This window comes from Dasypus novemcinctus, chromosome 16, assembly GCF_030445035.2.
Source record: "Dasypus novemcinctus isolate mDasNov1 chromosome 16, mDasNov1.1.hap2, whole genome shotgun sequence".
Taxonomy (NCBI): Eukaryota; Metazoa; Chordata; class Mammalia; order Cingulata; family Dasypodidae; genus Dasypus; species Dasypus novemcinctus.
The window spans coordinates 52,831,566-52,858,416 of record NC_080688.1 but is presented as its reverse complement, the minus strand read 5'-3'; the positions used below and the strand labels follow the sequence as shown (position 1 = coordinate 52,858,416).

General features: G+C 36.4%; 1 protein-coding gene across 1 annotated transcript in view; it reads right to left on the bottom strand.

Moving 5' to 3' along the window:
- The window catches only part of KIAA1328 (KIAA1328 ortholog), a 403,146-nt gene that overhangs the window by 255,718 nt on the left and 120,577 nt on the right, over nucleotides 1-26,851 (bottom strand). The gene's annotated exons all lie outside the window — the stretch shown is intronic.

Genomic DNA, 26,851 nt, shown 5'->3' with positions numbered 1-26,851 from the left:
AGCAAAAAATTACAAGCCATATTAGGAAACAGGAAGGGGTAGCCCAGCCAAAAGAACAAATCAAATATCCTCAAGAGATACAGGATTTAATTACAATTAATCAGTGATAATCAAACAACTCTCCTAAATCACTTCAAAGAATTTAAAGAAAATATGACTAAAGAAGTAAAAGATACTAAGAAGACACTGGGAGAAACAGATGTGGCTCAAGTGATTGGGTTCCCATCTACCAATATGAGGCCCAGGGTTTGATTCCTGGGGCCTCCTGATGAAGACAAGCTGGCTCACACAGCAGGCTTGCCCAAGCAGAGAGCTGGCCCATGTGGAGTGCTGACCCACGTGGTATGCTGATCTCTGCAGCATGCCGGCCTGTGCAGTGTGCTGGCCCATGCAGGAGTGCTGGCATGTGCAGGAAGTACTGGCCCACATGGAGTGCTGGCATGTGCAGAGAGCTGGCGAAGCAAGATGAAGCAACAAAAAGAGACACAGAGGAGAGACAATAAGAGACACAGCAGACCAGGGAGCTGAGGTGGCGAAGGGGTTGAGTGCCCCTTTCCCACTCCAGAAGGTCCCAGGATTGGCTCCTGGTGCCACCTAAAGAGAAGACAAAAAGACACAGAAGAACACACAGTGAATGGACACAGGAAGCAGACAGCCAGTGCAAAAACAATGAGGGGGAAGGGGAGAAATAAATCTAAAAAAAAAAAGATACTAGAAGAGCAGAAAGAACAATATGAAAGCCTGCAAAGAAAAGTAACAGGAAAAAAAGACATGATGGATGAGATTGAAAATATAACAGAGGCACCTAAGAGCAGATCTGAATTGCTCGAAGACAGTATTAATGATTTCAAAGACTTAACATCTGAACTGGAAAAGACAGAAGAACAGAAAGAGAAGGGAATGGAAAAATGGAACAGAGTCTCAGGGAACTGAATGACAATGTGAAATGTGCAAATATTTGCATTATTGGTGTCCCAGAAGGAGAAAAGAATGGAAAAGAGGCAGAAAGAATATTTGAGGAAATAATGGCCAAAAACTTCCCAATCCTTATGAAAGACATAAATATCAATATCCAAGAAGGACAACACATCCCAAACAGAAAGACAAATATCATTCTGAGATAAAGAGAAGATTCTGAAAGCAGCAAGAGAAAAGTAAAGCATCACATACAAGGGAAACTCGATAAGATTAAATGCCAACCTCTCATCAGAAATCATGGAGGAGAGAAGAAAGTGGTATGGTGTATTTAAGACCCTGAAAGAGAAAAACTGTCGACCAAGAATTCTGTATCTGGCAAAGCTGACCTTCAAAAATGAGAGTGAATTCAAAGTCTTCACAGACAAACAAAATATGATAGAATATGTTACCAAAATATCAGATTGCAGTAGATACTGAAGGGGGTGCTGCAGCCTGAAAGAAAAAAAACAAGGGTGAGAGATTTGGAGAAGAGTTTATAAATGAAGATTATTAGAAAGGGTAAATTAAAGGATAAGAACACAGACAATAGAATGATATGACAACAAAGAAGACAAAATGGATGAAGTTAAGTAATACCTTTACAGTACTAACACTGAATGTTAATGGATTGAACTCCCCAATCAAATGACATAGACTGATAGAATGGATAAAAAAATACGTGCTGTCTATATATTGTCTACAAGAGACTCACCTCAGACATAAGGACACATACCAGGCTAAAAGTGAAAGGCTGGGAAAAGGCATTCCATACAAATAGTAAACAAAAAAGAGCTGGAGTAGACTTAGGTGTCAAACATTCTTGGTCAAATCCTGATTCTGGTACTTAGTAACTTTGGGCAGGTAACTTCTCTGACCTCTTCATCTGCAAATTGGGGATAATAATACCTATACGTCACATCACAGGGCAACTGTGAGTATAAATGAGCTGATAAATGAAAAGCACTTAGCATAATGCTAAGCATAAAGTATTTTTAAAAAGTGGTAGCTACTGCTTTTTAAAAAACCAAGGAGCTTGAGAGAGAGGGAAATAGATTTAAACAAATAAGGATAACGTGCTACAAGATACATTTATAGAGGTTACAGTGGGGACAAAATTTTTAAAAAGTTGGAGCTTACAGTTCAGGGGAAAATCAGGAAAAGTTTCAAAGAAGAAAAGACCCAGGAAATAAGTTTTGAGAAAGAAGTATAAATGCATCAGGTAGGTAAATTGGGGGTTACCCTGGACTGAAATCATCAAGTGCAAACTCATGGAGAAATGAAATTGATATGCACATTAAGGGAAATGCATGTAATGCAGTATGGATGGTTAACTGGTTGTAAGTAGGGCAGAATAAGTAATAAGGCTGCAGAGACAAACGGGGACCAAAATCTTGATTAATAAACTCAGTTGTTTGGATTTTATTCCATATAATCCATTGATGTCTTAGTCAATTTGTACTGAATAAAGATCCCTTTGGTAGGAATGTAAAGAATTAATCAGAGGGCTTAGGACTATCATCAAAGCAACCAGTTAGAAAATTGTTACAGTAATCTAACAAAAGATGAGAAGGGCCTGAATTGAGGTATTAGTGATAGGAATTTGGGGTAAAGGAGTTGAAAAGAGAAATTTAAGATCCTCTCAGCTTATGTCTTGGCTGACAAGATGCATGACCAGATGAGCAGTGCCATTTACCAGGACAGTGAATACAGAACAAAGAAAACATTTTAGAGGAGCGCTACTTTGGACACATAGAATAGGAAGGAGATGCTTACAAATATTGAAGGGTGATGGCCATTAGGAGACACTTGGATACTGGGACTTGGAATTCCAAAAAGAAGTCTGCATTGAAATAGAGACTTGGGACCAATCACCTTATTAAAGTATCTGAAGCCATGAGAGTGGGTTAAGATTATTCAGGGAGTGTACAGATTTCATTAGTCTGTTCATTCATTCACTCATTCATTCAAGAAATAAATTTCGTAAGGGCAGAATATTTTGTCAGTTTTGTTTACTGCTGAATTCTTTTGCCCACATAATAGATGCTGAATTAATAAATTTACGGAGTACTTTAGCATACAGTACTGTGCTCAGTGCTAGACATACACCGATGAACAAGACCAAAACTGTTTTCTTCAAGGAGCTTACCAACCAGTAAATAAGGCAGGAAATCAAACACGTATTTATAATAATGAATGATGAAAATAATAGGAGCATTATATAAGGGGACCAAAATGACTGATGAGACAAGGAAAGTCTCTTGGAAAAAGTAATGTTGAAACTGAGAAAAGAAGAGGGTTAATGTAATAGTAATGTGTAAAAGGGAGGCAGAGAAAAAGGAATCAATAGAGTTGACATGGAAGTAGTCTAAGAGAAGGAAGGAAAACTAGGAAGGTCTGGTACCAGAGAAGACAAGGAAGGAGTCTTAAAAAATGTAGTTAACTGTGACCAATATTGCTGAGATACCATGTCGATTAAAGACAGAGTTGAGGGGACTTTGCACTTAGGAAGCTATTGGTGATGTCTGACAGAACACAAGTTTGACAATTATTTGTTTTTATTGTTTCACCCACTGTTTTAAATGGTAGATTAAAAAGTTATGATATTTTCATCTCAGAAAGTTAGAGGTTTCTGAGAAAACAGAGAGGCTTACTCAGGGTTACCCTGAAGTAAAAACAAGTGTCAATCTATCTTCAACTCTAAGAAAATCTATTAATCACAAGACTCCCAAGGAAATATAAAACACAAAGATTTTCACTATGGCAAGCAATCCTTTTGCTATTAACACCTATAAATTTTATAAAGATAGTGTGGTAGACTGAACTGTGTACCCAAGTTTGGACATGTTCCTGTCCATGTTGTGGGTGTAGACTCATTGTAAATAAGATCTCTTCAATATGTTAGTTCAGTTAACTTGTGTCCCAACAGCATCAGCTGGGTTTTAATCCAGATTACTGGAGTCCTTTCAAGCGGAGTAAAAGGCAGTCTGAGAGAGAAGCCACAGGGAATACCAGAAGCCAGAAGTCAATGGAACTGAGAGGAAAAAAGAGAAGACATTTCCATGTCATTGCCATGTTATGGAAAAGCCAAAGAACCCCAAAGATTGCCAGTCAGCCAGAAGATCTACCCCTGGAGAAAGCAAGCCTTCCAGACTCTGAAACCACAAGCCAATAAATTCCAGTTGTTAAGCCAACCCATTGTAAGGTATTTATTTTAGGAGCTAGAAAACTAAAACAGGTAGTATATACTGTTTATTCTTCTTAGAATGCTCTGCCTGCCCCTAATCCTAGTAAAGTCCTACTTATTCTTTAAAATTTAACTTTTATGTCATTTCCCCCTCCAAGCATTCACTGACCTCCTGAAGTTAAGCACCTTTTATTATAGAAAATACTATATAACTAAAATTATTGATTAAACACATAATAGTACAATTATAAAAAAGTGTTCTTTCATCAAATTGTAATAAATGTACCACACTAATGCAAAGTTAATAATAGGGTGGTACATGGGAACTCATATTTTACACATGATTTTTCTGTAAACCTACCACTTCTCTATTTAAAAAAGAAAATTAAAGATGAAAAAGAAAACAGGGAAGGTAGTAGAAGGTTCCCACCCATTTCATAGACAGCAGGGAGTAACAGTTAAGGGCCAGTATCCAGCTAAGAAGAGAAGAAAGTAATAAAAGGAAGAGAAGAGAATATGCAGGGGCAGGCAGCCAGCCAGGGAAACCAAGGCATGAAACAAAGAAGATGCAGTCTTCCCAGACACTAGAAGGAAGTAGGGGCATGACTCACAAAGATCAGAAGGGATGGACCCAGTGGGGAGCATGAGCTGAGACCTTTTCTCTGGTCAGGAGCCAACTACTAAGGGCCAAGGCTCTCAGGGTACTGTGTTCCTGGTCTAGAGTAGGCCACAGCTAGTAGAGGGGTTCAGGCCCAGAACTAGCTTTTGGGGGACCTCAAGCAAAACAAAAAAAAACAAAAATTATATACTTAAAATTTGGTAATATCACTATCACCTGAAGTGGCCTATGAGTTCCTGGAAATTATATTAATCTTGGTATCTCTTTAGCACATAGTAGGCACTGCATAAATGTTAGAGGAAGGAAAAAAGGTATAAAAGTTAAGAAGCTCTTATTGAAGTTCATGTTAGTTTTGGGTTTTTAACACTGAAACAAACCACAGACAGATTATGTAGTATTTTAAACTAGGCAAGAGGATACCTAAAAATACAGAATCACTAAAAATTTTTAATTGTTCTAAACTCTTATTTTCCCATCTTGAAACAAATGTGGTTTCTGACCATGTCATATTTCTTACTTCACAATCATTTCCTTTTTCCCCTCTTAAAAAATGAACAGGGAGCAGATGTGGTACAAGCAATTGGGCATACACCTCCCATATGGGAGGCCCCAGGTTCAGTTCCTAGTACCTCCTAAAAAAAAAAGAAGCAGATGCTGCATCAAGCAGATGCTGCAACAAGCAGATACCACAACCACCGCAATCAGTAGACACTGCAACCAGCAGACAATGCAACCCATAGGGAGCAGAAGTGGATCAAGAGGTTGGGCAGTTGCCTCCCACATGGGAGGTTCGGTTCCCAGTGGCTCCTAACAGACGTGAGCAGATGAGCACACAAGCAGGCAGATGAAGGAGTCATCATGGGCAGGGGAAGGGAGAATTTTAAAAACAAACACATTTTCTGAGATTAAAACAAAAGAATTTGAGATCTAAATTATCTAATTTGGAACACAATGATAACATATACAGTTCAAACTGAATTGCTGATAAAAGAAAAACTGATACCAAGATGAACTGGTTAGCAGAGCTAGGCAAGAATTTCACATGAATGTTCATATCCTTTTATTAAGGTATGATCTGTGCTGGAGTACAATCCAGTGATTCAAGTCTGAAATTTCCCATTTAATTAGAAGAGAACTTCATGGCAAATATGTGCAAGGTCACAGTGATTTCCAGTTTCCTGATGAAAGTAATTTTTGGGGTATGGGAACAAACAACTTCAAAACAAACGGGAAAGAAGCTAAAGGTTCTCAAGACTTAAAGGAAGAGTCAAACCTCCATCCAGGGTCTTCTGGACTCTACATATTCTGCTTGAACAACAAAAAAATGAGCCATGCAAACATATCTAATTAAATGTGTTTAATTACCCCTTTTAGTTTTTTCTAAGCATTACAGTCCCCACATTGACACTAGTTTATAACAGAGCTGCCAAAGAAATTGGGGCAGAACAGGCTTGGGACTGAAAGGTTTTAGATTCTATCCCTTACTCAGATCATTAGATCCAGTGGTTTTCCAGGAAAGTACTTATACAACAGAGACCCAAGGTTTATTTCTCCAACCTTAAATGTAAGGACACTTACTTAAAAATCCATATATAGACATCCTAAAAAGCAGGTTATGTGCCAGATTGATTAGAAGTTTCATGTACTCTTTAGATAATGCTTTTTACATAATACTGTAAGAGAATCTACATTTTCTTTTTTTCTTTTCTTTTCTTATTCCCTGGGTTTGAACCTTGGACCTCCCATGTGGTAGGTGGATGCCCTAACCATTGGGCCAAATCCATTTCACAAGAATATACATTTTCTGAGTTTATATGGCTATGAGTCTACAAAAAGAGCTGGGAGGTTATCAGAGGGGTTGACCTTATGCACATCTGAGCAAAGTTCCAGAGACATATAAAGTAAATATAACCCAGGTACTGGTTCTTCTGAGGGCTACAGAGACCCACAGGTTCTATGGTCATGGAAGATGGAGTTCAGTGCCATGTCATTTGGTCCTACTTTGGAGTTTGTGTTTTTGTGCGATGGAGCTGGACTCATATGTGATCTTTGTCCATAGCCTCTCCTGTTACTTTTACAGGAACTGTAATTGGTGCTGGGGTTTAGTGTATACCCAGGGGACCTGCATCTCTGGACTGACCATGTGATAGCCAGGCCCTGAGCCTCAACAGACTTGCAACTCCTACACTCTGGTTTCTTGGACTTACCCCACTCATCTAACATGGAGGTGAAGAAGGTCAACCACCACACCAGGGAGCCAAGAGTGAAACTGAAAGCAGGAAAATTGCATTCAGCATCCATGTGGAATCTAAGCCCCCTCTTGAGATAGATGTGGAGTGGACACAACCATTCTAAGGTACACAGGATGGAGGAATAGAGTATGTATTAGAGTGGACTTACTGATATTCTATTCATAAACTATTTGATTAGTAATCGAAGAAAATGTGGCATTGGTGTGGAGAAAGTGGCCATGGTGGCTGCTGGGGGTAGGAAGTGGGAGGAAGAGATGTGATGTGGGGGCATTTTTGGGGGTTGGAGTTGTCCTGGGTGGTGCTGCAGGGACAGTTACAGGACACTGTATGTCCTCCCATGGCCCACTGGGTGGACAGTGGGAGAGTGTGGGCTATGGTGTGGACCATTGACCATGTGGTACAGCAGTGCTCAGAGATGTATTCACCAAGTGCAATGAATGTCTCATGATGATGGAGGTTGTTGTGGGGGGGGGGGAAGTGGAGTGAGGGGAGTGGGGGGTATATGGGGACCTTATATTTTTTTAATCTAACATTAAAAAAATAAAGACAAAAAAGAAAAAAAGAAAAAAAAAGAATATACATTTTCAAGCATTCTCTACATGTTAAACACAAGGTTGCAACAACATTCTATTCAAAGTCAGGCATTTTCTCTTGTTTGTAACCTGCTTAAAAATATATCTTTTGTTCTAGAAGGATCCAAAAGAGAAAAAATATCCCCATTTGGAAAGACTGCTTTAAATCAGCCTTCTTTAGGGTTACAGAAACTAGACGAGAATAGTAGGAGAAAAAACTGTCATTCTTACCATCAGCACCTTCACTAGAAGTTACTTTACAAGGTGAGCTATAAAACAATCAGTAACACTTGAAAATTCCCAATTTCAAAAAGGGCAAATTCCTGACAATACAGACCATTAAACATAGTCTGAACACTACGCTCTCTAGACCCTGAAAGTCCATCAAGTGAAGGTGCTGTATAATGTTTGAAAAGCGGAGCTAAACATACTAAGCTGGGGTCTACCTGCTCCAGCAATGAAAACAACAGGCAAAAACAGAAGCTCCTTAGAGAGAAGTCACCTCATTTTGCTTCCTACATAGAAGCAGAAGAGAATCGTTCTTGCCTTAAAATAAATATAATCCTCTTTGAGCTATTTCAATACATATGACTAATATTCAGTCTTATATATTGTCTGATTCAGTAGGTCTGAGGCAAGATGAAAAATTTTACATTTCTAACAAGCTTTGGAGTGAGGCTGATGTTAACAGTCTACGGACCACCCTTTTAGTACACATATCATCACTAAATACCCTTTTTCATATCAGTGTGATGAGACCCACCATCCTCCTTTGTATTGAAGTATAACACATTATTGGACTCCTTTGCTTCCTCCCTTTAAGACATACTTGGAATATGGTTATCTTCCCCCTCTTTTAGTCAACTGTTTTTCTTTTAAAAAGAAGCAAATAGAAAGTAAAATAAGAGATGAGAAATAACCCATTTTCTTCTTTCAAAGGAAGCAGTCTAGATTTTCAGAGCAGTATATAAAACTTCTTTTGTGGTTGACTACTGAAGTAATACCGATTGGCAAATGTTACATGTAGGGCTTGAGAATTTATAGAGGGGCAAGAGTCCTTGAGAAAAAATAATATATTAATACCAGATTTTCTGTCTTCTATTTTCAGATGGATATCTACCCTCTATCTTGCCCAAACACAGACTTTTTTTAAAAACATTTTTATTTATTTATCCCCCTTTTATTATTTGTGCTGTTTGTCTTCTTTTTAGGAGGCACCAGGAACTGAACCCAGGGCCTCCCACGTGGAAGGGAGGTGCTTAATCACAAGCCACCTTCACTCCCTGTTTTGTTGTGTCTCTCATTATGTTTCCTCACTGTGTCTCTTGGTTGTGTCATCTCACTACATCATCTTGTTGCATCAGCTTACTGTGCTAGCCCATCACATCAACCCACTGTCTTGCTCATCTTCTTTAGGAGGCACCAGGAACCAAACCCGGGACCTTCCATGTGGCAGGCAGGAGCCCAGCTGCTTGAGCCACATCCGCTTATTTAAGGCAAATTTTACAGTACAAATTCTGACTGTGGTTTAACATTATCAGACCATCAGTTGTGGCCTTGAGAAGCAGCACTCTCACCAGAGGTGCGTGCACTTTTTAATGCAATATAAAAGTATGAACCAACATTAATCATTCTACATGAAAAGCAAATTCCACAAAAAATATGCATAGGTAGAATGAAAAGAAGAATTCTTCTAGAATAGGATAGCATCTAACATTATAAGGTTAAATTGTAAAAAGTAATAGGAATATCTCATTTCTTGCATCTTTAAAATGACTGAAGCTACTGCTCACGAATGTAAATTATTGCTCAGAGAAAAATTAAGTAACTTCTATGTGGAGGTTTATTATCTAAATTCAGCCAATATTGCAAAGACTGAAGGTAATAAAGCATTTTATGAACAATTTCACTTCATTGGCTCCTAACATAAATGAATTTATGTGGATGGCTTAGCAGAGTGATATTAAAGAAACTGGCAAAGAATCAGATTTTTTCCCCGACCCTCCACTCAAGGAACATTATAGAAGAAAAACACAAAACATTTGGGAGAGAAAAGTTTTACAGTATCATTAAAATCAAGGAGCTAAGTTTTATCTTACTATTTTAATACTATTTACTAATAGATATATTAATATAAGAAGCAATATTTAAAAGAACTACCCATGAGGCCTAGGTTTTTCTGATACTTAACAATAGAGAACTAGACCAATTATAAAGTTCAAAAGTAATGAACAGAATAGTTAATGCCAATGATTTTTGTTCTATTTTCCCCCTTGTTTCAAATGTTTTAAACAATTCTAATAAGAGCCAGAAATTTACCATAGTTACTGTCTAGTGTTGACTTTTCTTAAAAGGTAAGTCTCAGCTAATTCAATTTATCCATTTCTGCATTAGGAAGAAGGAAAATGTCCTCTTTTGGACTAAGGTAGAGATAGCATGATGTGTTAGAAAATTAAGACAATATTGTAGCCAGGAAAAAAATGAAAATAAATGTAAAATAAGTACAATGAGAGTTCCAATTTCAGACAAGAAAGAGTAAACACACTTCTCCCTATTCCTCTCATTACACATAGCTTAAAAAAATCCTTGTCATCATATATTAAAAAAATATAAGATGCGTCTAAAAGGTAGAAAGAAGAAGGCAGACTGACTAGGAACCTCAGAACACGTAGAATCACACAGTGGTAAGCTGCCTGGTTTTAATTTTGCCTCAAATATCACATCCTGGGTGCTGGAGAAGCTGGCAATCCAGAAATGCCAACAGGCACAGACAAAAAAAAAATAAAAAAAATAAACAATAACCAAACCAAACCAAACCAAACAAAAAACCATAAGAGATGCTGCTCTCTCTAGCCAAAGGAAAAAGAAAGGGAAACTTAGAAAGATAAGAAACTTTCAGACAATAATTGCCTTAGCTTCAGACAAACAACATGGAAAAAACTAGAACCTTACCCTCACCTCCATCAGCTGAGTGAAGAGTCTGGACTTCTACTCTGGCTCAACTGTGTGTTATCAGAGAAGACTGAGGGGGTAGCCAGGATTTTAACCCCCACCTGGAGGTAACAACACCCTTCTCCACCTCCCAACCACTGTGATATAAGCAGAGTGCTAATGGGGAACTTCCAGTCCCACCCAACTTTAATGAGGCATCCCTCCTTGCTTGTGTGGCAGTAGTGAGGCAGGGTTCCCCCTGTCCCCACTGATGCAATGTCAGAGGAGTTCTGCTAAAAGAAAAGAGATGATTTAAATAAGATAAAATGTCAAGGATACAACTGAAAATCATTTGCCATACCAAAAGCCAGGACAATCTCAACTTGTGTAAAAAAAGAAAATCAGCAGATGCCAACACCAAAATGACACAGATACTGGAATTATATGACAAGGATTAAAAGCAGCCTTTAAAAAAAATGCTTATATGAGCATTATAAACATACTTGAAACAAATAAAAAAACAAAGTCTCAGCAAAGGAATAGAAGACATAAAGAAAAATTGAAAATTTAGAACTGAAAAAAACAATAACCAAAATAAAAAGCTTCCTGGATGGGCTCAAAAAAAGAATGGAGAGGACATGGGAAAGAACTTTGAAGACAGGACAAAAGAAATCAACCAATCTGAATAATAGAGGGAGGGAGGGAAGGAAGGGAGGAAGGAAGGAAGTAAGGGAGGAAGGAAGGAAGCTAGTTTCAGAGACCTAAGGGACTATTAACAAAAGATCCAATATTTGCATCATCAGAGTCAAAGAAGGAGAGCACAAACAGGGTGAGGGCTGAAAAAGTATTATCAGAAATGGGTGAAAATTTCCCAAGTTTGGCAAGGGATATAAATATACAGATTCAAGAAGCTGAGTAAATCCCAGAGTAAACTCAAAGAAATCCATACTAAGACACATCAAAATAAAACTTCTGAAAGCTAAAGACAAAAAAAAATCATGAAAACAGTGAGAGAGAAATGGTACCTTTTAAAAAGAAAAAGTAATTTGAATGATAGATTTCTCATCAGAAAACATGAAAGTCAACATTTTCCCAGTGCTGAAAGAAAAGAACTATAAACCCAGAATTCTATACCAATAATAATATACTTCAGAAATGTAGGGGATATTAAGACATACTTAGATGAAGAGTACCTAAGAGAATTTATTGCCAGAAAATCTATTCTAAAAGAATGACTAAAGGAAATTCTCTCAACAGGGAGAAATGATAAAGGAAGGAACATTGTAACATCGTATCTTAGTTTTCCTGCAGCTAAAACAAACACCTTACAATGGGTTGTGCTTAAACAGGAGGCTCATGATTGTAGAAGTCCAAAATCAGGGTGTCAGCAAGATGATAGTTTCTTTCTGTGGCATTCTGCCACTGGTTACTAAAGTTCTTTGTGCTCCTGGCTTTCCTGTCACATGGCAATGAACATGAAAATGTCCTCTCCTTACTTTTCTGGGTTCTATTAACTTCTTGCTTCATGTGGCTTTCTCTCTTCTGTGTCCAATTTCCTTTGCTTATAAGGATTTCATAGCCATATTAGATTAGGCCTACCCTCATTCAGACTGGACTCACCTTAACTAATAACATCTTCAAAGGTTCTATTTACAAATAGTTTCACACTCACAGAACCAGGGCTTGGACATGAACATGCCATTTGTGGGAGACATAATTCAATCCCTAACAATCAGAAAGGAAGGAAAAACAGAAAAAGTACAAATATGAGTAAATACAATAGATTTGTCTTCTCTTGAGTTTCTTAAGTTGTGTTTGACAGCTGAAATAAAAATTATGATATTTGCTAATGTGGATAAAGAAAAAAAACTTATAATGGATTAACTATGGAGTAATAGCTAAAGCAAGTTATATCTGGAAGCAAACAATTCACTCTTTTTTTTTTAAAGTACACCCTATTTCACTGAAAAGGCAAATGGGTAAACATAAACTTGTTAAATATCCCTAACTTCCCTCACAACTCCCATCTCAACAAGTTATTCCCTGAGGTCTTGGTACTCAATAAATGTTGAATGAATGAATAAGTGAATAAATGAATAAATGAATGAATATTTTCTAAGACAAACTTCTCTACCTGTGTTCCTGATTCAGCCTCTTCTATATCATTCAGGACACTGGCCCATAAATTATTCTCTTTCTCTCGTGATCTCAATAGCTTTTGACTCCTTCCCATAGGCCTTCAAAGGAAAGTAAAATTTCTTCTTTTTCCTCAAGTGGCATCAATAAGATTACAGTAATGTAACTTTAATTCGATTTTCCAATACTCAAATGAATTGCACTCTAGTTCCATTTACACCATTTGTATAATATTGTATAAAAATGACTGGAAGCAATGAAAAATCCTAACTTCTCACAATGGCCAAAATCACAGATATGACAGACAATAAAGACTACCAGCACTACATTAGTTTACTGGATTTAGATTTTCAATGATCAAGCAGTTTATCTGTATCTTCCCCCTTGTTCAGGTAATCACCCTGAAATATATGGACTATATAGAATAAAAGACTGCATTTTAAGATATGCACATCACCAGGTGGGAAGCAGCAGATATCTGTGCTGAGCAAATCAAGGAAATATCTAAGGAAGACTTAATAATGAAAATTAGTTGTATATTTAAAATACATACTACAAACAAAATTTTTGTTCCTTTACTCAAGGCAAATCTATGTTTTTAATAAAAGATATATACCCGAAGTTGGACTACAGTGACCTTCATACCAAGAATAAGTACTAATTATCTGATACTTGAGCAGCCCTAAACAAGACAGGCTATCTCCACATTCTTTGCCATGGCACATTGATGGCTCCTTCAGTTCAAACAAAAGGGTTTTATGTAAAGATGCTGATGGGTCACGATGCCTATACCCAGTGAGTAGCCTGTGAAGCACTATACCAAGTCCTGATAAGTTTCAGGAAAGTAAATCAGCTTTGGCATCATTTCTAGGACTACCTCCTGAAATAAAATTTGTGGAATATTCTATTTATAGAAAATACTAGAGAATTTTTAAAGTTATTTAGTTTCAATCTAATTGTCAGCTAAATCTCTCCTTAATAAAATGGAGTCAAAGTAATTTAGCTAAACACATTTGCTCCCCAGAAAAGACACAATTTCTTAGAGATATGCTCCAATTTCTAGTACACACAGGAATTGATTAAAACTGAAACACAAGCTCCAATGAGCAGGCAAGAGTAAGCCATAGTAAGGTTTACTCTTACCACTAAAAATTATTCTGATTTTGTTGTATGTGTTCTCGTGACATAGATAAATAAATAGATAGATATTACAAATTAAAACAAATAAAAGTAACTGCATAATTTATCTGTTGTTTTCTACCAAACTGCTTATAACTGTAACCATAAAATGACAATAGTCCACCATTTGTGCATCTACAAAACTCAGAAAATCTCTGACTGGTCAATGCTGCTGTGAAATGTGAACCTACTACGCCCCCTGGTGCCCATGGAACTGAATTGCAATAAAATAAAATTGCAGTGAAAAAAAAATTTCATATAAAGTTGATTCTGCTATATGTTTGCTCTGAAAACACAAATTCCTCCAATGAAATCTATAACTCAGAAATAATTTGAACATATCAAATTTCACCTATGAGAAACACTAGGTGCATGCAGAAAACTGTATTCTGCTGCCCTGAGTAGGCATATACTATATGAGCAAGTATGTACATACACCTCAAACATCTATCAGCTGCCTCAATTCACCGTGTTTTATGAGCTACACTTTTCCACATCTGGTACTACAATTTTGACTGGATTTCAGATATCTCTCTTTCCACCAATGTACAACTCACAAGGTGTAATCTTTTTGATGTCTAATTCCACAAGAAAACTTGGGGCTTTTTTCAAGGTAAACTGCCATTATATTTTAATATTTATGTACTTCTTAATCACTTAATATGTGTAAAACTGTGCTACCATTTTTATTAGTTTCCTATCCTTTATTTATGTTGGACTGATGACATTTTTGAGTATTATGTCCCTAAACTCATTTTTTCCATAAGCCCTATAGGGAGTTTGGGGACATGACTTTGCACAGGGCAGTGATTTTCTTCAGTTATGCATACGCCACATTATAGCAGAACAATCTTAAATATTAAAATTTAAATGTCTTTGCTACATGTGTGTACAGAGCGAGAGTAATTATGAACAAACATCTAAATTTTGTAACTTTAAAAAATGTTTTTTGTGTTTATTTCCTTGAGAGTATTAGCAACTTTTTCCCTTTCAAAAAGTTCTTTCCCCAGTTATAGACTTGTAAGAAATTAGAAGGAAAAAAAAATACACGTACACGTACACACACATGTACACAGTAAAAACTGCTATTTTTCCCAATTAAGCAATAAGTCATATCAGATAGCTCATGCAGGGAAGCGGACTTGGCCCAATGGATACGGTGTCCGCCTACCACATGGGAGGTCCGCGGTTCAAACCCGGGCCTCCTTGACCCGCGTGGAGCTGGCCCATGCACAGTGCTGATGCGTGTGGGGAGTGCCCTGTCATGTAGGGGTGTCCCCTGCATAGGGGAGCCTCACGCGCAATGAGTGCGCCCTGTAAGGAGAGCCGCCCAGCGCGAAAGAAAGTGCAGCCTGCCCAGGAATGGTGCCATACGCATGGAGAGCTGACATAACAAGATAATGCAACAAAAAGAAACACAGATTACTGGTGCTGCTGATAAGGATAGAAGCTGTCACAGAAGAACACAGTGAATGGACACAGAGAGAAGACAGCTGGGGCGGGGGGAGGTGAAAGAAATAAATAAAAAATAAAAAATAAAAAAATAAATCCAAATAGCTTGTGCCCCTGCTCGAATTTGATAACCAAGGACATTCCAGAATTCTCAGGTGAGTAAAGGCTAAACTGGCTCAGAAAACAGTCAAGATGATTCCTTGTTTTGTGTTCATAACAAAATTTGAATTAGCCAAATAACAATTAGCCAGTTGTGTTAGAACAAGCAATCCACTAAGAAGAGAGAATGGGGTTCAAGATAAAATACAAACAGGCCAAGGAACTGTTCTCACTAAAGATGAATACAATTTCCTATTAAGTTTTCCACTTTTCTGAAAAATACTAGCATTACATTCAGATAAATGAGAAGTCACAATAACACCTTTAGAAATTCATAATCCTTAACTCAGGATCGCTACGTATAAAAAGCAAGTTTTGGGAAACGGACTTTGGCCCAGTGGTTAGGGTGTCCGTCTACCATATGGGAGGTCTGAGTTCAAGCCCCGGGCCTCCTTGACCGGCGTGGAGCTGGCCCATGCGCAGTGCTGATGCGCGCAGGGAGTGCCGTGCCACACAGGGGTGTCCCCCGCGTAGGGGAGCCCCACGCGCAAGGAGTGCACCCATAAGGAGAGCCGCCCAGCGTGAAGGAGGGAGCAGCCTGCCGAGGAATGGTGCCGCCCGCACTTCCCGTGCCGCTGACGACAACAGAAGCGGACAAAGAAACAAGACGCAGCAAAAAGACACAGAAAACAGACAACCGGGGGAGGGGAGGGGAATTAAAAAAATAAATAAATAAATAAAAAAGATGTTTTAAAAAAAAAAGCAAGTTTTGTAAATTACTTACATTTTTGGCAAAATACACATTAACATTAGCACTTTGTCTGCATCGGGTTTAACCTTTCCATATTATCAATCTGCCGTAAGTACAGAAAAGCTTATTGTTAGGAAGTCTAAAATTGCAACACCATTATCACCTGGGAGCTTATAAAAAGTGCAAAATTCTTGGTCGCCCTCCAGATATGAGTCAAAATCTGCACTTAATGGAGCTGCTCTGTGACTGGTGTGCACATTAAAGTCTGAGGAGCCCTAGTGAAAAGAACTGGTTTGAAACACTATAACAAAGTTGCAGGATGCATTTCTACCTACCTTAGACTTCACATAGCTAAGAAAAGCAGCTTCCCTGCCCCCATCAAAGTCATAACTTTTTTTTTACAATGAATTAACTAGAATGGTTGTTTGTTTGTTTTACTTTTTTAATACTATTTTGTCAGTCATCTTATCTTTGTTAGAACATAATTTGTTTGGAAAACATTACGTAACAAATTTTCAAATATTTCTCTTCTGAAATATATCTGGGATAAAACTGATTAAATATGACTGAATATTAATTCGTAAAAGAGCAGAGTTTTATATATAAAGATATAACAATACATACTTTTTCATATTTGTATATGAAAAGCAGCAGCAGACATTTGTGCAATAAAAACCCTAGAACTCACTGTTATATCACATGCCTAGGACATATTTCATTAATTAAACATAAAAATAAAAGCTTCAGGGACTTAACATTTTCTTTTCTAATTGCATATAAAGGCACCAAACTAAGTATCCTGTTTACAATGAATTAAAACCCATAGAAGAGAAGGTTTAATAATGGCATCTTTGTAAGATTGATGGTGATAGGATTATTTATCAGAGATTCATTGAAAACCCTTATGCCCCATTTTAACACTTACTACCATACAATTTAAGATGCCAGGCACCCAGTAATTCTCTCATAAAATGACCCCTGTTCTCTCAAGCAATCTCCAACCTCCTGATATGCACAAAGTATATGCTTGGCATAGATTAATCTGGCTGTTTCATTAGGATAAGGATCTGCAAAGCCCTGACAGAAATACCTGCTCCTCCCCTACATGATCTGCTTTTTACAAATCCATTCTGTACACTGTACATGGTACAGAATTCTAAGGAAAGATGGACCTGCTATAAAAATATACAATAACAATGAAACATAACATGAACCCAAGCGAGTATCTCCACTTACTATTATGGGTATAAGAAATGAAGTTGGCAAAAATAGCACTGTTTGGGCAGCTTTTAACAAGAGAAAAAAAATACCCTTGTTCCTTAAGATAAATGATGAAAGGTTTATACCAAAGAAGTTCCAAATTTGCTGCTTTTATTAAGTGACTTCAGGTCTGTGTAAAAGGGGAAGGAGAAAAAGGGAGGAGAGTTGCATAAAGGAAAATTGTAGTGAAGAGGAAAAATATACTCAGATAAATACAATGATCAATAATGGCTAACCAAGAACAAATAAAAATGCAAATATAAAACAAAATGGAAAAAAAAGTTCTTACTTCACTGGGAGGACTATTATACTTCAGCTTTTATCAGAAAGGATACACAATGTTGAACTGAAATGTTCGATCACACATGAATGCTACACACAAGTATTAAAGATCAAAGCAGTAAGACAGGAAAAAGAAAACTAGGTAGTAAAATCACACAGATACACATAAGACAGAAAAGGAGATCTGTTTGGATCTAGAGATCTCATTTTGATTGGATGATTTCCACCCAAACTTTGTCACTTTTTCTGCAAGAGGCCAGACAGTAAGCATTTTGTGTTTTGCAGGCTGTACAGTCTTCCACAATTATCCAACTCTGCCATTGTAGTACAAAAGTAGCAATAGACAATATGCAACTGAAATAATGTTCCAATAAAACTCAACTTGAAAAAACAGGCAGTAATCTGCATTTGTCCTATGGACTATAGTTCACCACCCACTATTCTATCCTAGCTGAGAAATGTAAAGACGATAGCTGTAACATTCCTGGAGTTTCCATGAGAAATGGACTGAAGAAATGACGAGTAAGAATTTCTTGTTCCCAGGCAAGGAGATTATCTCTAAGACCACTGAGAGTGTCAGGTTTTCCTACACTAGGAAATAATAATCAATTGGCAGGGAAATAGATCTTGAATATTAGGGTGCTCTGAAGGCTTTCTACTAGAAGACTAAACAATGGGGACTTTTGAATTTGTTAGCATGTTTCGACCTGATTTTTGCTAGAGATAGGAAGAATTATTCCTTATTTGTGGGCAAAAACTTGAAATCAGTGCCAGAGAAGAATAATATTGGATAAAAAGCTGTATCAAATCCAAATGATTGAAGCACAGAAATTAGGAAATTACAAAAACTGAAAAAAGGGAAGATACCCAATTTATCCTTTCCCCTCACCTGTACTGTAAATCATAAAGTTCCTTACCTATTCTAGAACCCTCAGTTTCTGAGTTCCTGCAGCTCTACTAGGTGAAGTCTCTAAGTCTGTCCTTCTTAAGGTAAAAAGACCATTGAAAATAGCATGAAAAACACCTAGAACAATAAAACATATATACCTGGGTGTTGAAAAATCCAAGGACAAATTTATTTTCATCATCTATACACTGATTACCAAGTGGAATTTGAAACCAGTCCTCATCTTCTAGTAATTCTTTAAGCAAAAGGAACAGTACATAATATAGAACTCATCAGTTTTGTTTCTTTGTTATTTACCCAAAAGCAAATATTTCAGAATATTAGTGATAGAGCTACCTTCTCACTCTTAGTGTTGAATTTCATTTCTCTTTCAGGGCTTCAGGTAAAAACAGCAAATATGAGTTCCAGAAATATTTGAATAAAATCTCAAACTTTTCTAGTGCAAATCTAAGGACTGATTACAGGAGATGTCATTGAGGTACTTAATATACTCTTTTTAATAAAGACAATAAAAGCACTGTAAGCTTATTTTCAGTAAAAACTAACTCCTTCTACTTACCTTAGATATTTTCTCCTTTACTTTCCCTTGAAAATATAAAGCAAACTGATAGACTATGTAGAACTACAGATACAAAGTATGAAAAAGGCCATTACATTTAAGGACATGTGTTTTAAATCTTTTATAAATGATTTGGTTAAATTATACATCATACTTTCTGGATAATATAATATGCAAAGTGGAATTCTGATGGAACAAAAACATTCTTATGCAGAATATATAAAAGCAGAAGTAAATTGTTAAATGTTAAAACAAACATAAAATTAAAAAAATAAAATAGTTAAGCCTGGTAATTTTCAAAAATTTACATCACAGCATATGTTTCTTAAAGCAAAGAACAGCAGAAACATTTTTTAAATAGTATATTACTGACCACTTTATTTGTAGTTTAAAATAAAAGTTGGAGAATTCTAAAAGTCAGAGGAAAAAATCTTCAAATACGTGATAGAGCCAAGTGACCTTAAGAATTATGCAAACTAGAACTGGAAGTTCTCTCACTATTTACAAAGTAAAAAGGCCAGGATGCGTAGAACTGTCCTAAAAATCTAAAGGCTAGCAAAAACTTTGTTTATTGCTTGGGGTCTTCACCCATTTGTTTGTCTGTTTACACTGGACTGATGTTCAATAAAAGAGAAATCCAAGGTGGCAGTTTCAGTGACTGTTCTGCTTTTGAAATAACTGCAAACAGTGGAGGATTATACTAACTGACAAAAATAAAGCTAGTAAGTAGCAAAAAGCTGGTAACTAAAAAAGTGTAGAGCCCTGAACTTGAAAACAAAGATTTTTTACTTTACTACTCATAAGTATTATGAATTGCTATGAAATTATGCAGAATTGTTATAGAATTAATGCTATACCCTAATGTTCAGATCCATTTAAAATGGCATACTCTTTATCCATCTTATAGTTAAAACAGAAGAAATGAAGGCAAAAATGAGAGGCCATTGTAATTTTATATGATTTGATCAACAGGTAAAATAATAATATATAAAGTGAATCCTGTAGCTAGATGCAGAACATGACAGGAGGTCCATTCTTCTAACACTACAGAATCAAAGCATCTTGGTGCGTGACTAGCTTCATTAAAAATGAATACTTTATAACATCTCTTTGTAGTACTCAAATTGTATATTAAAGAATATGTGTTTATTCATCCATTTCAGCACTGCTACTATTATTTTAACAAGACTACTGTTGGTTCAAAATTAGAAAAGACAGGTCTAAAATGTGAAGTGTTTCTATTAGAATTAAATAACTCATCTATCAAAGACATATCGAAATTATAATGGAGATCCAATTTGCTTTTATTTATTTTATAGTAAGACTATATATTCAATACCCTAGTAAAAGTGCTGAATGTAAGTATCTAACAGCATAAAAAGCACAAGACAAATTTGTGAATTTTTAATATAATAATACAAAGTGCATGACTACAGGCAAAGAAAGGTGGAAGGGGAAAAAAAAAGTATGGTTGAGGTCTAGTAATAAATAAATAAATACAGAAGTCCAGATGATCCATATCATATTCTACAACCAGTACTGCAGTCAAAATGTACAAAAAGACCCCACAACATTTCAAATATAATGCAGGGGGAAGATGATAATGGCTGGGATCTCATAACACACCTCAAAGACTGTGGGAGAGTCAAGACAACCCACTGTGTAATCTGTGCATTTGGTAGCATGTTAGGGAATCTTAAGTTTAGATTAAGAATTATGAATGTAACATTAAAAAAATAAGTAAAGGCAAAGAAATTTAAAAAAAAATAATTATTAAACTACAGGGTGCTTATAAAGTGGCTCACTCCTTATTGTTATTTATACTACCCAATTTTTAAAATCCAGTTTTAAAAATAAGCGTTGAGTCATATTATTAAAAAGTAGGCAAAATGCTCCTTCCTCATGAAAAGTCTGTACCAGTGATTTTTTTTTCCCTGAAATTTTAGAAATGAAGCAATGAGAGTACTTTGGTTTGAGTTCAAGTGAGATGATTTAATGGAAATTTTAGAATTGAAGAGCTCCATGTTCAGGATTTATTTATCACCTACCATATCAACGTTCAGAAAGCCTGACCAAAAGAAGCCAAACCAAAAACCAACCCACTCAGTATGAGCATACATCTTTTTTCTTCTAGTAGAATTTTACGTTATATATAGTGAAAAGGAAAAAAAACCTAATAGGTTAAAACAAGTCAAACACCCACACTCTACACAGAGAAAACTTTCACAAAGGTCAACTGAAATAATCCAGAGCTTAAAACTAAATTGTGCAAATTTTCAATTAAGTCACTAGGCACATAATGCAAACAAAAGTAATTATATACACACTCAGCAAGCCCTCTTAAGAAATGTGCCCCCCAAAACATTAACCTTTGTTTTGTGCCATCTTGAAGACTTGTACACTTCATTTTTCAGAGTCTAAGGTTTTTAATAGTGTGTGTTCTCTACCATATGGTCATGCATTAGTACTAATTCATACAGGGTTGCTGATCCTGAAGCCTTGCCATTACCCCAAGAGGAGCTTTGATTCTGCTTTAGAAGTTTCATATAAATTAAAATCTTTATCAAATGTTAATATGGGGAGGGTGACACAGGATGCAATATATACAGTCAAGTTACCTCTCTGTATATTTAGTAATTACTTTCTCTTTCAAGGTATTTGCACCAGAGAGCTTAGTCTGTCCTGCTTAACTTTTCACTAGTATAGGTTTGAACTATCAGAATGTTGACAAGACCTTAATATTTCAAAATTATGAACAAATACTTCTGGGGGTCCATGTTACTGAGTTATGAAAAATTTCCTATCATGAGAGAAAAGAAGTATAGCAAGCCATTTTTAAAATGCCTCAATTACTGCTTCTCAACCACCCTGCTTTTTAAAGTGTAGAAAGTCTCAAGAGAATGTCAGTCCCACACTAACAATGAGACTGAGACAGACAATCTGCAAAATATAACTTTTTTAAGTTCACCAGAGAGTTAGGGTCATAAGGGAACTAGGCGAAAAGAATTTCAAAGGGTGACAAAAGCCTCTTTGGAGAAACAGGGCATATAAAGTCTTTTACTTTTAACTGAGCACAGAGGAAGAGGTAGCCATCCTAAAGGCAGGTAAGAAGAAAACAGCTGAAATTTTAAACAAATTCATAAAGGTCCAAATGTGGGGCTAGTATGACAGTTTAGAAATTCCTGGGAGCATTAGACACAGGAGGAGCATGCCCTCACACCCTAGGTCTTTTTCACAAGCCTCTACCGTGATTATAAAAAATAAAGGAGGCAGAGCAAGAGCTCTTATAGAGTCCCTCTCAGTGGTACCTATGAATAAAATGCCACCCACTTCTCTACTCATTCTCTCATAGAAAGCAAAAGCTAGAAGATGGAAGCTGCTAGGAAAAGGTGGGGAAACACTTCTGCCTTACTTATACCCAGGGACCAGGAAAAATCTGCCATTACTCCAAGACCCATACTAAGCACACGGTAATGGAAGCTCAATGCTGGAGGAGTTTTTAGTTTGGTTAACTGACAGTAACTACAATAATGAAATCCAAACCTGTTTCAACTACTGACTAGAATGATTCAAGCCACACACTAGCTTCCTGATTGACAAAAGTATCCACTTGTGAGCATAAATACTATTTCTACAGTCTTTATTGTTCCTTAAGAACAATGTCAGGTGTTAAATTTTAAAAATATGAAACAGAAAATCAAGAAAAAGAAAACCCAATATTCAATACCAGACACAGAAATAGCCCAGATATTGAAATTGAAAGTAATTATATAAAAAGACTTAGTGAAAAAGATTGACAAATGCACAAAAAGATGGGGGCATTTAGCAAATGGAAACTATATATATAAAAAGAATCAAATGAAAATGCCTAAAATGAAAAACATAATATAAAAAACGAATTCCTTTAATAGTCTCATCAGCAGTCTGAATGGAGGACAAGAAAGAAGCAAAGAAATTGGAAATAAGGCAGCAGAAATTATCTAAAATAAAACACAAAGAAAATAAAAAGAACAGAGATTCTCAGGTTTGTGGCATCATATCAAACACATATAATTGGAACCCCAAAAGTAGACAAGAGAGAGATAGGGGAAGAAGGAATATCTGAAGAGATAATGGTTGCAATGTTTGCAAATAAGTGAAAGTCAGTAATCCATAGAGAAGAAATTAAAAGAACTCCAAGCAGGATAAACACACATGTGCACGAGCACATATACACCTAGACACATGATATTCAAATTTCTGAAAACCAAAGTAAAAGAAAAATCTTGAAGATATGGGGGAAGAGGGCATTACTCACAGAAGAACAAAGAAATACAGTAAAACACCTTTTCAGAAACTATATAAGTCAGAGGAAAATAGTGACATTGTTACATAACACAACAGCAATAACATTCATATTTATGAGATGCTTGATAACTCCAAAACAATAAAACAACACATATAATTAACACTTACTGAGTGCCAACCCTGTGAGGTACAATTAAAAACTCATTTTACAGATGAAGAAACTGAGATCCAAAGAGGTTATGTAAATTAGCTGTGACAACAGAAGCTGTGGAACTGGTTTTCAAATCCCGGTAGTGTGGCACCAGAATCCATGCTCTTAATCACTATATCATTCTTTGTTTCCAAAGAAGTCAAGATTTTTGTCTCCATCCCATTAGCGCACCACAAACAACAATAATTAGCACTCCACTACCACCACAATGACCACTGCTACCACCATATAAACATACATACCCTGCCTTGTCAGTACCCCTAAAACAAAGTAATACTTAAATAATGGAGAACAGAAACTTCCTATAACTCTACTAGGGTTGGCAGTGAATTTTGTTGCAGTCTATACAATTCCTTCTAAATTAGATAAACACTTAGGCAACAGAAAATCTGGACTTTTAACTGTACTGTATGCATTTATTTTGGGGTTGATTTACACAAACTTTTTCTTACAAGGGCACTACCATTAGGAATGACTGCTCTTCTTTCTCTCTGTTAAAGAATGGTGAAAACAACCATTTTAAGGAAAAAGTTACTACTATTTCCAAATTGTCTCTGCTCACAGCAGGCACATTTTCTAGGCAATGGTTTTGCCAGAGTGTTATTATTAATATATTTTAATAAGCTCTTTATTTTGGAATAGTTTTAAATTTACAGAAAAGTTGTAAAGATAGTTCAGAGGATTCCTATATACCCTTTATTCAGTTTTCCCTAGTTAACATCTTACGTTACCATGCTAAAATTGTCACAGCTAAAACACCAACATTATTACATTACTATTAACTAACCTCCAGACTTTATTTGGATTTCAACTGTTTTCTATTAATATTTTTTTTCTGTTCCAAAATTCAATCCAGGGTACCACACTGCACTTAGTTATCATGTCTCCTAGGCTGTGACAGTTTCTCAGTCTTCGTTTTTCACAGCCTCGATAGTTTTGAGGAGTATTGGTCAGGTTTTTTGTAGAATGCCTCTCAATTTGAGTTTGCCTAATCACTTTCAAATACTCAGACTGGAGTAATGGGTTTTTGTAAAGAATGCCACAGAGGTGAAGTCCCAAGTCATCAGGGGGTTCATGATATCCATAAGACATCACTTGTGATATTAACTGTTATCACTTGGTTAAGGTAGTGTCTGCTGGGTTTCTCCACTATAAAGTTACTATTTTTCCCATTCTATACTCCATGGTTTGGGTGCAACTAAGTCTGGAGTAGAGGATGGAAATTACACATCACCTCCTGAAAAAAGGAAGTTATCTTTATATGCTACTGGAAATTCTTCTCTAAGGAAGAGTTGTGTATTTTCTTCCATTTGACTAATTTATTTTTAAGCTACTATTTAATGTGGGGGGGGGGGAATAAAGAGAAAGTACATCGTTTTAGCTGAGATTTCATACTCTTACGCAAAGCAAAGAGCAAGCCCTTCATCTACCTTTCAACTCAACCTTCCTGAAAAGAAACACATTTAAAATACCACATGTGAGTAAACAATTTCAAGTAGAGCATCTGTAAAAAATTTACTTTGGTAAAGACACAAAGAAGATATAAGGTATACTTTCAATGGGGAACATGGAGTGGGATTTGGTCTTCATATTACTATGCAACCACAGTCACATACGCATGCCTTTTCAGATGGAGGACGAGAAAGATGGAGGGAGAGGAAGGAAAAGAGTGCAAGAAATTGACATTCTCCTTTCCTATTATTAACACAAAGATGCCTGGTGCTGACGTCTGCTATCAGAAATTATATCTTTAGAGACCATAGAAGGTATGATAGCCAGTTATGTTAAAATAACAATTTCAAATTATTCTTTGTTAGACTATAAATTCTCCACTTCCCAGATAATCTGTCCTTCATCCAATCAGTTCTCACCTAGGAAACCGAACCTCTTGAGCAAGTAGCACACTTCAAAGCAAATTAATCCTGAAAATGCCTAAGAAACCCCACACCCAGGATAGCTGCACTCAAAAGCTACAAAAGCTGAAGGTTTCAGACAACAACAACAAAAATAAGATGAAGACAAGGAAAACTCTGAAAAAACTGAAAGGAGAAGGAAGAAAAGAGAAGTGGGGAAGAGAGAGGAGAACAAAACTAGATGAAATGAGTATAACCTGCAAAACAAATCATTCCAAAGAAATCATTTGTGAGAAACAGATAAGAACCAATTTTTTTTCATTTTAGTCCTCTTAGAACCCCTAGTCTTCTAACAAGATGCCTTTATGTCTCTTTACCTAGAATCCTACCTCCCATTTCCTCACCTTAAATATAGATGCAACCTAACAGTAATTATAAAATATTCTGTAAACTTGTAAGAAGCTTTAGAGTTTACAAAATACTTACCCTTTAATTCTCTCACTTAATCTTTATTACAATGAAACAATATGAGTATTATCAACTTACAAATAAAGCAAGAGTAACTTACATGCCTGAAGGCCTTATCAATTCTAGTATTCCCAATGGCTCTTTACAAACTCACCTCCACTTGAAGGTGTGAATTCTCTTGATGATTCAGCACATGGCTGTTGCTAAAGGTCCCCAAAGAATTCCTGTTCAATAAATTCAATATATGTTTTATGGTTCTCTTACATGACTTCTCTAGAGCAGTATCCCTCCTTGAAATGCTATCCTTCTCTAGCTATCTTTGACATTACTCTTTACTAATGTTCTTTCTTTTTTTTCTTCTACCTACTCCCTCTCCTTCTCAATCTAAATCACTATATTTTTACACTTCAATAAATGTTGAAGCCTGTCCATGGCTCATCTCCTTTCATGCTATAAGTTTTCCCCGGGCAATTTCAACCAAACTCAAGCTTCAAAGGCCACCTATATTCTGATGACCCCCAGAATACATAATCTGGTTCCGAATTTTACCCTGAACTCCAGACTCTTGCTCTGATTAAATTGACTTATCTTCACCCTTAAGGTGGCCAAAAAAATTAAAGTCAAATTCTTATTCTCTTTTTAAAACTTGCTTTCCCCCAATATATATCCTGTCCCACATACCTACATGCCCAACCCAAAACTCAGAGTCATCCCAGATTCTGTTAGCTCCCACTACAAATCCTCCTACCAATTTTACCTCTAAATAGCTTCCAAGTCTGTCTGTTCTTTTCTATCCTCACAGTCTTGAATTTAGTCTTCAGTATTCCTCTCATCTGGACTACCAATGTACTATAAAGTAAGCTCCTGAACACTAATCTCACCCTCCCAATCC